At 49.2% G+C, this 12,041-nt stretch overlaps 1 protein-coding gene across 10 annotated transcripts in view; it reads left to right on the plus strand.

Moving 5' to 3' along the window:
- The window catches only part of RIMBP2 (RIMS binding protein 2), a 327,445-nt gene that overhangs the window by 35,020 nt on the left and 280,384 nt on the right, over positions 1-12,041 (plus strand). For 2 of the 10 annotated variants that reach the window (XM_021074268.1, XM_021074270.1), the window contains exon 1: positions 3,134-3,718. The exons of 6 other annotated variants lie outside the window; for them this stretch is intronic. The gene's annotated coding sequence lies outside the window, so the exon portion shown is untranslated. Of the gene's footprint in view, positions 1-3,133; positions 3,719-12,041 lie in introns of those variants that run through there. 2 more of the 10 variants (XM_021074273.1, XM_021074275.1) reach the window with 1 other exon arrangement.

Consider the following 12,041-nt stretch of genomic DNA (forward strand, 5'->3'; position numbering starts at 1 on the left):
GTCTGTTTTCTGAGTTGCCTGTAACAAGCATTGAAGGGGTTAGCATTGAAGGGGGTTAGCTTCTTTGATTTCTTCAAGGAAGCTGGTCTTGACCTTGGCATCCCATTTCTCCAGAACTGGGGGGTCCCTCCCCACTATTTTTTTTTTATCCTTTTAGGGCTGAACTTGCAGCATATGCAAGTTACCAGGCTAGAGGTCAAATCAGAGCTGTAGCTGCCAGTCTGTGCCAACGCTACAGCAACGCTGGATCCTTAACCCACTGAGTCAGGTCAGGGATCGAACCCCCGGCCTCATGAATACTAGTCTGGTTGTTGCCCTTCCTGCTGTTTTGATCATGTCCTGTCCTTCATGGAAGCAGAAGGGCTGTGTCATGAGTTACCGAGGGTATGCCTAGGAAATTCTCTGCTTGGTTACACCTTCCAGTGTCTTATGCACAGAATTCACCTGGCATTTGCAAACCTAGAACAGTGCGCATGGAGGTGGAATCCCTGAATTCCTTTTCTTTCATTCTTTTTTTCCCGGCTGTATCTGCAGCCTATGGAAGTTCCTGGGCCAGGGATCGAACCTGCACCACAGTGGTGACCCAAGCCACAGCAGTGACAGTGCTCAATCCTTAACCTAATGAGCCACCAGGGAACTCCCTTCTGCCTTCCTTTTCTGATTGGATGTGGACAGTGTCCTCTCCTTGTCTCAGCTTGCCCAGTCCACTAAGTGGGCTCATATGGAGAGCCTTGAGAGAGCAACATCATTGTATTGACACGAAATACTGTGAGAATGATTCTGGAGTCTTAAAACAGCCAGCTCAGGTGGCCCTGGCCTGGCCTGGGGAGGAATCCTCATCTTAAAAGGACATGCTTTTGTAGATGAACTGTTTCAGAACCTTGGACTGTAGGCCTCTATGATCTAGGGGATTGCTTCCAAACGATTCCCTCTTGGCTGAGAAAAAAGGGGAAGAAAGCCATTTCCATACCATTGAACGACCTTCTTGAAGAATAAATTTCTTTTTTCTCCTTCCTTTCTTCCTTCTTCCCTTCCTCCCTCCCATTCTTCCTTTCTTTTCTTTCTTTCTTGCCACGCCTACAACATATGGATGTTCCCAGGCTAGGGGTTGAATCAGAGCTGCAGCTACAGGCCTATACCACAGCCACAGCAACACCAGATCTGAGCCACATTTATGACCTATGCTGCAGCTTGCAGCAACGCCGGATCCTTAACCCATGTAGCAAGGCCAGGAATCAAACTTGCATCCTCATGGATACTAGTCCAGTTCTTAACCTGCTGAGCCATGATGGGAACAACTGTATCATTTTTAATTAGATTCCACAGAGAAGTGATATCATATAATATTTGTCTTTCTCTGACTTATTTCACTTAGAAAGAATGAGTTCTTTCCAAAGGGGGAGCAGCTGTATTTCCTTCCATCAACTATGCTCTTTGTCTTCCACAAGAGCCCCACAAGGTAGATGTACTCTCAGAAGCAGACACAGTACCTTGGTAGCTGAGGGAATAGGCTGATCTACTCAAGGTTGCACAGGGTCAGGATTTAGACCTTGGCCAGCATGACTCCCAATTTGTACGCTTTCCCCACAGTCTTTAAAAAAAAAATTAGGATGAGGGTCACATAAGATAAAATTAACCATTGTAAAGTGACTAGTTCAGTGGCATTTAGTGCCTTCACAGTATTGGGCAAGCACCACCTCTGTCTAAGTCCGAAATGTTCTCTTTGTCCCCAAAGGAAGCCCCGCCCCCACTGGCTGTCCCTCCCCAGGCCTCCCCTTCCCAGACCCTGGCACTCATACCACTCATTTCCTTTCTGTCTCTATGGCTTTGCCTGGTATGCACATTTCATATACGTAAACTCATAGGACGTGTGGTCTCCTGCATCAGGCCTCTTGCCTTTAGCATTGTGTTTTCAAGGGCCATTCACATTGTAGCCTGTGTGAGTGCTTCCCTCTCTTTGATGGCTGCCATCGTATTCCACTGCAGGCTGACGGTGTTCTGTGGATCCATCCGTCCATCAGTGGGCATTGGGTTGTCTACCCTTGTTGGCTATTGTGAGTAGTGCAGCCGTGAACACGCATGTACAGTGTTTGCCTCCTCTCTCCTCCCTGGTTATAGTGATGGGGACCCGAGAGCTCATTCCGCAAAGCGAAAAGGGAAATGGTGGGGGTGGTCTGCCCCCTCCTCCTTCAATAGGCACAGGGCTCTTCGTTCCAATGGAAAGAGACTGGGACTAGCAAACCCAGGGCTGGAAGAAGCCTTCTGCCTTGCAGGGCAAATTCAGACCATTTCTATCCCCAGGAAGCAAGCGTTGGTTCTGATGAGGAAAACTTTGGCTCCACCCACCTACCATGGAGATGCAGAAGTTGTCTGGGGCAGGAGTTTGTCTGGGGCAGAAGTTTCTCTCTGGCCAGTTAGCTTTTAGATCATGGTGGTGCATGCAAGACAAATAACCCAACTACCATGGTGAAGGGTTTGTTGGGTTTTACCCTTTTGGTAAGGCTGTTAATTGCAGAAGCAACAGAAAGCATCTCGAGAGAGTCTTATCTTTTCGAACCAAGGTCCTGCAGCTGGTGTGTGCCTGCCTTCTAGCCCAGGGGTCCCTGTCCAGGCAGGTGGCACTGGGACCCCTCAGAGCCACAAATGGTGTTCGTGGGATCCAATACCAGGGCTTTCCTTGCATGAGCTAAATTAAAAAAAATTTTTTTGATTATAGTTGATTTACAGTGTTCTGTCAATTTCTGCTGTACAACAAAGTGACCACAAGCTAAATTATTTAGCATCTTTAAATCACATGGGATGGTGTTTTCACCCCAGAGAACAAACTGCATGTGTGTGCATGAGTGTTCTCGAATGCTTGTGTGTGTGTGTGTAAATCTACGCACCATTTCCTAGTTTGTCACTTTCTCTGCCATGTTGCTATGTAGCTGGTACCTCTGTGCAACAATGTGAACTTCTGGGAGGACGAGGAGGACAAATATGTACTTTGCTTTGAATTCTGGAGGCTTGAGGGAGCCAGAGAGCCAGACTACAGGGCATAGACCCGAGCAGCTTGGGTTGGTGCACATAATCACTTAATTCCTGGCAGCACTGGAGTTTCTTAGCTTCGTGGGGCACCAGAGGGCAGGTCCCTCCTCCACTTGGCAGTGGTGGGTTGCAGGAGGCCCCTGGCTGCCAGCAGGGGAGATCGCGAGCTGTTATTCCACCGAGGGACAGACACCCACCCGACCCCAAGCCCTGCTTGGCTAAGAGCTGTTCTGCCTCCATTTCTGTCCCAGCTTTTGGCCACAGCTCAGTGAAAAAGACACCGGCAGGGAGGGGAGAGCCATCTTGCCATGTGGGGTGTGTGTGTGTGTGTGTGTGTGTGTGTGTGCGTGCGCGCGCGTGCATGTGTGTTTAAACACTGACGTTTCATAGGCTCTGGGTACTGCTGCATGGCGGATCATTCTTCCTCTCTCCCTCTCTCTCTCTGCCTAGTTGCCTGCCTGCAGAAAACTAATGAATCATTTCTAGCTGAATCCAGACAGTGCCAACACATCGATGCCCTTTCTCCCCCTCCCTTCCTCGATCTCCTTCTCTCTCTCTCTCCCCTCTTCCCCCCTCCCCCTCTCTCCTCCCTCCCTGCTCCCTCCCTCCGGCCCCCAGTTTGTAATCTGACACAGCAGACTGCAGCTGTGTCCGCGGTGAACCTGCCGGTCTTGGCACTGCTGCTTCTAAGGTAGGCTGAGATTTATTTATTTTTCTCCTAAAAATAGCTTCTCCCTTCACCTCTCCGCAGGCACCTTGAGCTGCAGCAGCAGGATCGCTGGGTGATAGCCGGAAACTCTGCGCCCTGACAAAGTTTATTTTCCAGCGGTTTGAGAATGCCCTTTAGCTTAGGGTCTAGGCAGCCGCCCGGCTGGCGGAGCTGGCGAGGCTGCCATGGATGCCGGGTGCAGGAGAGCGGCAGGGAGAGGGGACCGGTTCCAGATGATTCTTCCTGATGTGGGATTTTGCTGCTTGGTCCCCTTGGATTCAGCCCGCCCTCTCCCCTGCCCCACAGGGCACGGCTGAAGGTCCTCTGAAAGTGTGGGGTTCCTGAGACCCCTCCCATCCCAGCTTTGCAGAAAAGCCCCTCCGGCGAAGTTTGTCGTCACACAAGCCCAAGCCTTTCTAACCCCGGGGAATGTGATCTTGGATTGTTTCACATCTCAGCCTCTCGGGGGTCCTGGAAGAGGTCTTCCTGGGGCCCCCGGCTGGAGTAGAGGAGGGGATATGGGCGAAGAAAAATAAGAGTTGGTCGTGTCATCTGCAGCTCGGCTCTGATTTGAAATGCGTGGAGCGAGGAACCTGCACGTTAGGAATCTGTCAATTCACGTCTCATAGATTGACTTGAATGATTTGTTTGACAAAACAGATGTTCCCGGCAGAGTGTGTGTGTGTGTGTGTGTGTGTGTGTGTGTGTGCGTGTGCATGCGCGCGCGTGCTTGGAGGTGTACACGCCTGTGTGGGTGTGGGTGTGGGTGCTCAGGGCAGGCTGTCATAGGCTGGGGCAGACTCTCTTACCTGGAGATTCAGGGCTTGTTTAGAGGGCGACCTGCCCCGGAGGGAAGTTGGGCTTAGGGGTGAGGGTGTGGCTTGTTCTCTTGAAGCTGAGGCCTTTGTAGAGGCAGATTTGTTTCCTGTTCCCAGGGAGCTGTCCCCAGCTGGCTGAGGGCTGACTGATGTGGCTTGCCACTGGGTCATTCGGTCCAGGGAAGCGGGGTCTCTGGAGGGTCCTTCAGGCACCGGAGGAGGGACAGGGATCTCCAGACCTTTGGGCGGGTCTGCCTCCCCCCAGGTTCTGGGGATGGTGGGTGAGCAAGGAGGGGAGGGCCCTGGGGAAAGGGGCCGCCATCTCTCCTTGTACCACCTCCTTTCTCTAGAGAGACCCTGCCTCATTAAGGGATGGAAAATGTCCCAGAGGCCGAGGAAGAAGAAAGAGCGGGCTGGCATTGAAAATGGAAGATGGGATGGAGAGAGGCAGGTTGTCATGGTTTGTGAACCCCTGTGTGTATGGGGGGGGTGTGGACCACCTCTCCTCCCATCCAGTTTCTGAACCAGCAGAGAACCAGGTGCCAAGGAAGGAAACACTTTTAACTCACCCTGTGTGCAGGAAAAACAGTCCTGGGGGGCATTCATCCTCTGGAAATAGCCACTTCCCACCTCCAGATGCCCTGGCCCCTCTGCTTTCTCCCAGCCCTGCCTTGGAAGCTCCCGGAATTTGCCTCTGTCCCAGCCCCAAGTGCTGGTCCCTGATATTTGGGGCTTTGGGGCTCCTGTGAATTTGAAGCCTGAGGGCCGGATGGTGGGGTAGCACCTGGGCTTGTGTCTCTGGCAGGGCAGTGGTGTGGGAGGCAGGCAGGCAGGCAGCCCCATCTGCAGTGTGGGGTGACTCGGCTGTGCCCCAGGGTCTAGGGCGGCTCGGCTGGCCATATGGCACTGTACCCAGGACACAGAGCAAAGCATTTTGAGGTTATTTCAGGGAAGTGGCTGGCAGCTGATATTTACCACCCTCCCTTCTGAGAAGATGACAAACTGGGTCAGGGAAACTGTGGCGTTAGCAGCATGCCCAGGGGGGAGATACTGGGACGGTGGGTCTGTGTCCGGCTTCCCCCAGACCAAGCCTGCAAACATCCCAGGCACATCTGAACCCCGGGCTGGGGGAGAGGGGAGGAGGATGAAAGCTTCTGCAGGTGAGGCCCTGTGCAGACCGGGCTGAAAACTAGCAATTAAACAAAAAGGTAGCCAACCGATTCAGCTGATTCTTTCCATTGTGACTCCCAGTCTGGTTTCTTGTGCTCTGTGCCTGCTTGGCGTTTGGGAGAGAACAGCTTGTGCTTAAAGGGCAGGAGGAGGGGACCGAGGAGGGAGGCTCTTTCTGGAGCTTCTCCTGCAAAGCCTCCTTCCTTTGTGTTTTTGGAAGGAAGTTTGAAGTTTTAATTAGTGGTGGGAACAGCCTGAGCCGAGTAGGGTTCTCCATGCCCTGTGCCCATGCTGCTGGTTCAGGGACCCCCCTTTGTGAACCTCTGGGCTAGGGCAGTTCAGCATCCGTGGGAGGCATCTCCGTGCTCTTGACTTTGGTTGAGGGGCTCCAAGCTGTGTGAGTCCAGCAGTGTCCTTGCCCCTCTGGGGGAGGTCTAGGGTCAAAAATGTCAGATCACTGGAGCCACTGCTCCTGGGAGTGGAGGATTTTACTGCTGAATTCCTGAGCCTTTCCCATGTAGCTGGAAGGCTGGCACCTGTGTGGTTCTGATGAAAGATGCCCCTGCTGTACTGGTCTGTCCTGCATGAGCTGGAGTGGCTGACAGTAACTTCTGGAAAACTCTGTTCGTTCCTCTGGTTCCTTTTGAATGAGATTGTCCTATTCTGTGAACAGTGTTTCCCCAACTTCTCTTTGCTTCTGCCCCTTTGTTAAGGCTCTGCGCTGAGGTCATCTTCACACTTGGGAGCAGGCCCACCTAGGGTGCAAAGGGTTGCATTAATCATGCTCCTCAAACCCTACCATGCTGTCATTATGGGTCCCTCTTTCCCTTCTCCCTCCCTCTCCTCTCTCTCTCTGTCTCTCTCTCTCTCACCCTTGCCTCTTTTCCTGTCACTTTCCTTTCATCCCAGTCCCCACCGCCTTTGCCTTCTCTATCAAGGGCAGTCCCTTCAACATGCTTGATGAATAACCCTGAATTTGCATCTCTGGTAAAGATTAGTGTTTCTACGTTCAGAGGCAGCCTGATGAGCTTAAATCCCACTGTGCTCTAGACCTTGTTCTGTTTCCTGCTTCTCTCATGCAGCCCTGTCCCTTATAGTCCACCTGTGCTGCTGTGCATACTTTTAGTAAGTTACCTCTGCCCGCTGGGTAATAGCCTGTAGAGCTCATGGACCATGTTCTGCTTGCCGGTCCCCTGGTTGAGGGCATCAGGCAGGCTCCAGAGCCCTGCTACATAGACGATGCTGTGGCTGAATCTTCACACATGCGCCTTTGGGTCCCGCATGAGCATCCTTCCAGGTGCATCTCAGAAGTGGCTCGCTGGGGCAGAAGGGGTGTGTCTGCTCCATTCCAGCAAGTCCTTCCAGGTTGCTCTTCAGGGTGGGTCCTCTTTCTCTATGTCCTTGCCAATGCTTAACACTGTGCGACTTTCTAAATTTTTGCATTTTTTTCTAGCCACTGTAGATTCATTTCTCCCTGAAGATATTTGGGAGCAGGATCTTCAAGATGCCACCCATCTGTGGGTGGTAGCATGGATAATAAAAGAAGGATAATAATCCTTCTTTTCTGGTCCCCTACCCTTACATTGCCCCTCTCTTGTTCCCTTTCCCCACTGGTAACCAATAGTTTGTTCTCTATATCTGTGGGCTTGCTCCTTTTATGTTTTTTAAATTTTTTTAATTTTTCCACTGTACGGCATGGGGACCAAGTTACACATACATGTATACATACTTTTTCCTCCCATTGTTGTGTTGTGATATAAGTATCTAGACATAGTTCTCAATACTACACAGCAGGATCTCATTGTAAATCCATTCTAAGAGCAATAGTTTGCATCCATTAACCCCAAGATCCCGATCCCTCCCACTCCCTCCCTCTCCCCCTGGGCAGCCACAAGTCTATTCTCCAAGTCCATGATTTTCTTTTCTGTGGAAATGTTCATTTGTGCTCTATATTAGATTCTAGTTATAAGTGATATCATATAGTATTTGTCAACATAGTTCCATCCATGTTGCTGCAAATGGCATTATGTTGTTCTTTTTTTATGGCTGAGTAGTATTCCATTGTGTATATGTACCACATCTTCCTAATCCAATGGTCTGTTGATGGACATTTGGGTTGTTTAAATGTCTTTGTTATTGTAAATAGTGCTGCAATGAATGTGCGGGGGCATGTGTCTTTTTTAAGGAAAGTTTTGTCCAGATATATGCCTAAGAGTGGGATTGCTGGGTCATATGGTTGTTCTATGTATAGATTTCTAAGGTATCTCCATACTGTTCTCCATAGTGGCTCTACCAGCTTACATTCCCACCAACTCTACGACCCCTCCAGCACTTGTTATTTGTGGACTTATTAATGATGGCCATTCTTACTGGTGTGAGGTGGTATCTCATGGTAGTTTTGATTTGCATTTTTCTAATAATCAGGGATGTTGAGCATTTTTCATGTGTTCGTTGGCCATCTGTATATCTTCCATGGAGAATGATCTATTCAGGTCTTTTGCCCATTTTTTAATTGGGTGGTTGGCTTTTTTGAGGTTGCGTTGTATAAACTGCTTGTATATCCTAGAGATTAATCCCTTGTCCGTTGCATTGTTTGAAACTATTTTCTCCCATTCTGTAAGTTGTCTTTTTGTTTTCTTTTTGGTTTCCTTTGCTGTGCAAAAGCTTTTCAGTTTGATTAGGTCCCATTGGTTTATTTTTGCTCTTATTTCTGTTGCCTTGGGAGAATGACCTGAGAAAATATTCATGAAGTTGATGTCAGGGAATGTTTTTCCTTTTATGTTTTTATTCACCAGGTTGTATTTTTTTTAGATTTTGCATATAAGTGATATCATATGTTTTTTGTCTTTCTTTTTCTGACTTACTTCACTTAATAGGATCATCTCTATATCCAACCATGTTGCTGCAAATGGCATTATTTTATTCTTTATTATGGCTGAATAATATTCCATTGCATATATATACACATATTGTTTATCCATTCCTCTGTTGATGGACACTTAGGTTGCTTCCATAGCTTGGCTGTTGTAAATAACTCTGCTCTGAACATTGGGTTGCATGTATCTTTTCAAATTTGTGTTTTTTGTGTGTGTGTTTTTTTTTTTTTTCAGATAGATACCCAGGAGTGGAATTGCTGGGTCATATGATAGTTCTATTTTTAGTTTTTTGAGGAAACATTCTCAAATGGCTGAAAATGTTCTCAAATTGACGTCCTAAAATTGACTGGTGATGATTACATGTATCTGGGAAGGTACTGAAAACCACTGAATTGTACACTATAAATGGATGAGTTGGATGCTATGTGCATTCTGTCTCAGTAAATCTGTTTTAAAAATACAGATGCAGGAGTTCCCATTGTGGCTCAGCAGTAATGAACCAAAATAGTATTCATGAGGATGTGGGTTCATTCCCTGGCCTCACTCAGTGGGTTAAGGATCTGGTGGTATAGGCTGCAGATGCATCTCAGATCTGGCATTGCTGTAGGCTGGCAGCTGCTGCTCCAATTCAACCCCTGCCCTGGGAACTTCCATATGCCACCAGTGCATATGGAAAGAAAAAAAAAATACTGACGCCCACGCCCCCATTCCAGGGCACCTGCTCTAAGAAGCTTGAGTGGGCCTTGAACACAGATATGTCTCAAAAGCTCTGGGGACTGCAAGGTGCCTTCAGGCTGGAGGAGCTAGTCTGTTCTGTTCTGGGTCTCTGCAGCCATACCCCCGACCCCCACCCCTCGCAGGAAACCTCTGTCTTCCTCTTTCCTCATGGGGCAGCAGTCTCTCTCTGTCCTCCACTGCTTCCTTTGGCCTTCATCGAGGTGGTCACTATTCAGAAGGGGCATGGACTGTCCAGGTGTGAGCGCCTCCCTTGACCACCTCCCACCCATCCCAGCATCCCCTGGAGACCGGGGTGTTTGGATGGCGTGATCGGGTTTGGCGATGTGAGTGAAGTGAGCACACTGATGTAGTCAGTGCATGCGTCCCAAGGTTATGTGTGATGTGGGCGGCTGTGACACCCCAGGTTGCTTCCTGGACTCTAACTCAGCTTGTTTTCCCTATCTGCTTTTTCTCAGGAGCAGGGAAATTACCCTCATCACAGGAGAAATTCAGTTTTCTCTATCATTTCAGGAGTTCACTGTGAATTTCTCTTCTGTGGGGTGGGGGAGGAAGGGACAGCTGGCCGGGGGTCAGCTCTGCTAGGAGAGTTGAGCCTAGGTAGAACTCGTCCAGAATATTCCTTTCTAATCTCCTGGGAGGCAGGAGATATGGGGAGAAGGCCTCCATCACTGTGTCAGAGTATGGACCTGCCATGCTGGGGACTGTTGGTGTTTTCTGCACAATTCCATTGGTGATGAGCGATGATCCATTATTGATTCATGGTTCCATTAATGATTAGTCTGTCTGGAATTGGGTCATAACAGTAGCACTAACAATAGCCACCTGTCTAAGGCAGGACCTCTCATTCTTTGCTTCTTACAAATGGGGACCGAGACCAGGGAAGGGAGGTTACTTGCCCAAACTCATGCTCCAGTGAGGGGAGCAGTCAAGGTTAACCCCAAGATGGCCCTTGGGGTAGCACTCGTTGCCTAACCACCTGGAAACACTGCCACTGAGGAGTGTGCTTGTTGCAGAAACTGCAGAAACTGTGGCAGCGTAAGGAGACAAATGGCACTCCGAGATGCGGAAAAGCAAGATTTATTCAGCACCAGTGCGGGCTCAGAGGAGTCACTTCCAGAGTCTGAGCACCAGGTCTTTGTTCTTAGCAACTTTTATACCACACAGGGTCTTATTTTTCCCATGTAAGCAGCCAGGACCTCCCGCTTCCCGGAGCAGACAGTTTTCCTGCCAAAGAAACTGAGCAAGCAAGGTTACCGAAGCAAAACTGGTACGCAGTGCTTGGATCACCATTATCAGGGCTGCTGGCTTGGACATAGGGCATGAAGTTGCTACATAATTATGAGAAGGATGGTATGAGGATAGCACAACTGAAAAGGCTTCCAGCTGCTTTTTCAGACGAGGGGGGTTATGTCTCTTAGTTAAATCTCCCACTTCATGCTGACCTGTCCCTGCTCTTACTGCCTACTGGAGGCACCTGCAAGAAGAGTTAGCTCTGCAAATGGGACTGGGACATGAACTTCAGTAGGTGGCACTGGCCATGGTGAGAGTCTTGAAGACAGTCTGGCTAGTTCTGATGGGGGCTCTGTGATTTTCTGGCTGTGTGACCGCGGGTATGTTTCGTAACCTCTCTGTGCCTCATTTCCTCAGCTGCAAAAGGGGAGAATCATAGTATCTATCTTCTCCTCAAAGGATGGAGCTCATGCAGGAAAAGTGCTCAGTACACAGTAAGCACTCAATAAATATTAGCTATTACTGTTATTCTCATTCAGATGGGGTGTTCTGATGATTAGAAGAGTTCAATAATTCGAAACATTTGGAAGAGGGCCCGGCTTATAGTAAGGGCTCGGTAAATGCTAGCTAGTTTATCACTTCTGTGATTCTTGAATTCTAAACAGACCAGGCATTAAAATGACAATAGAATTAGTAGCAAACATCAATGGGATAGGATCCCATCTGACAGTTTAATGGGGACCTTCACCCTACATGCCCTGCACCAGGTCTGGGGAGGGTAGGGTGTCGTCCCTGAAAGCTTTGCTTCTGCTCAGCTGACTGATAGCAGAGCTGAGCACCTGCATAGCCCTTCCCTGCTATCAAGGGTGCCCTCACCCAGCACAGTATTAAAATGTCACATTCTGGGAGTTCCCATTGTGGCTCAGTGGGTTAAGAACCACACAGTCTCCATGAGGATGAGGGTTTGATACTTGGCCTCCCTTAGTGTGTTAAGGATCTGGCATTGCACAAGCTGCAGTGTAGGTCACAGATGTGGTGGGTATCCGGTGTTGCTGTGGCTGTGGCTGTGGCTGGCAGCTGAAGCTCCTATTCCATCCCTAGCCTGGGAACTTCCATATGTACGGACCTAAAATGAAAAAAAAAAAAAAAGTCACATTTTCCCTGCTCTCAAAGACTTGAATGTTTAAGCAGACACGTTACGTCTTTGTGACGGGTGATCTGCAGAAATAGCCACGTGGAGATGAAGCTGGGCTCCTGTGTGGCACTTTTGTGAAATGCCTGCTGCTGTGTTAACCTGGGTAAAACTGAATTAAAGCCTGGGCCCAACCCCCCGGCCCTGGCACTCTGTGCCCCCCACACTTAGTTCAGGTCAAATTCAGGCTTGATGTGGGGGCTCCCCAGTTCTGATCTGTCTCAGCAGCCCTGGGCAAAGGTGCAGATGACACTGGTTCTTTGAAGTTTGTTTTGACTTTC

Source organism: Sus scrofa, chromosome 14, assembly GCF_000003025.6.
Source record: "Sus scrofa isolate TJ Tabasco breed Duroc chromosome 14, Sscrofa11.1, whole genome shotgun sequence".
In the NCBI taxonomy this organism is placed as follows: Eukaryota; Metazoa; Chordata; class Mammalia; order Artiodactyla; family Suidae; genus Sus; species Sus scrofa.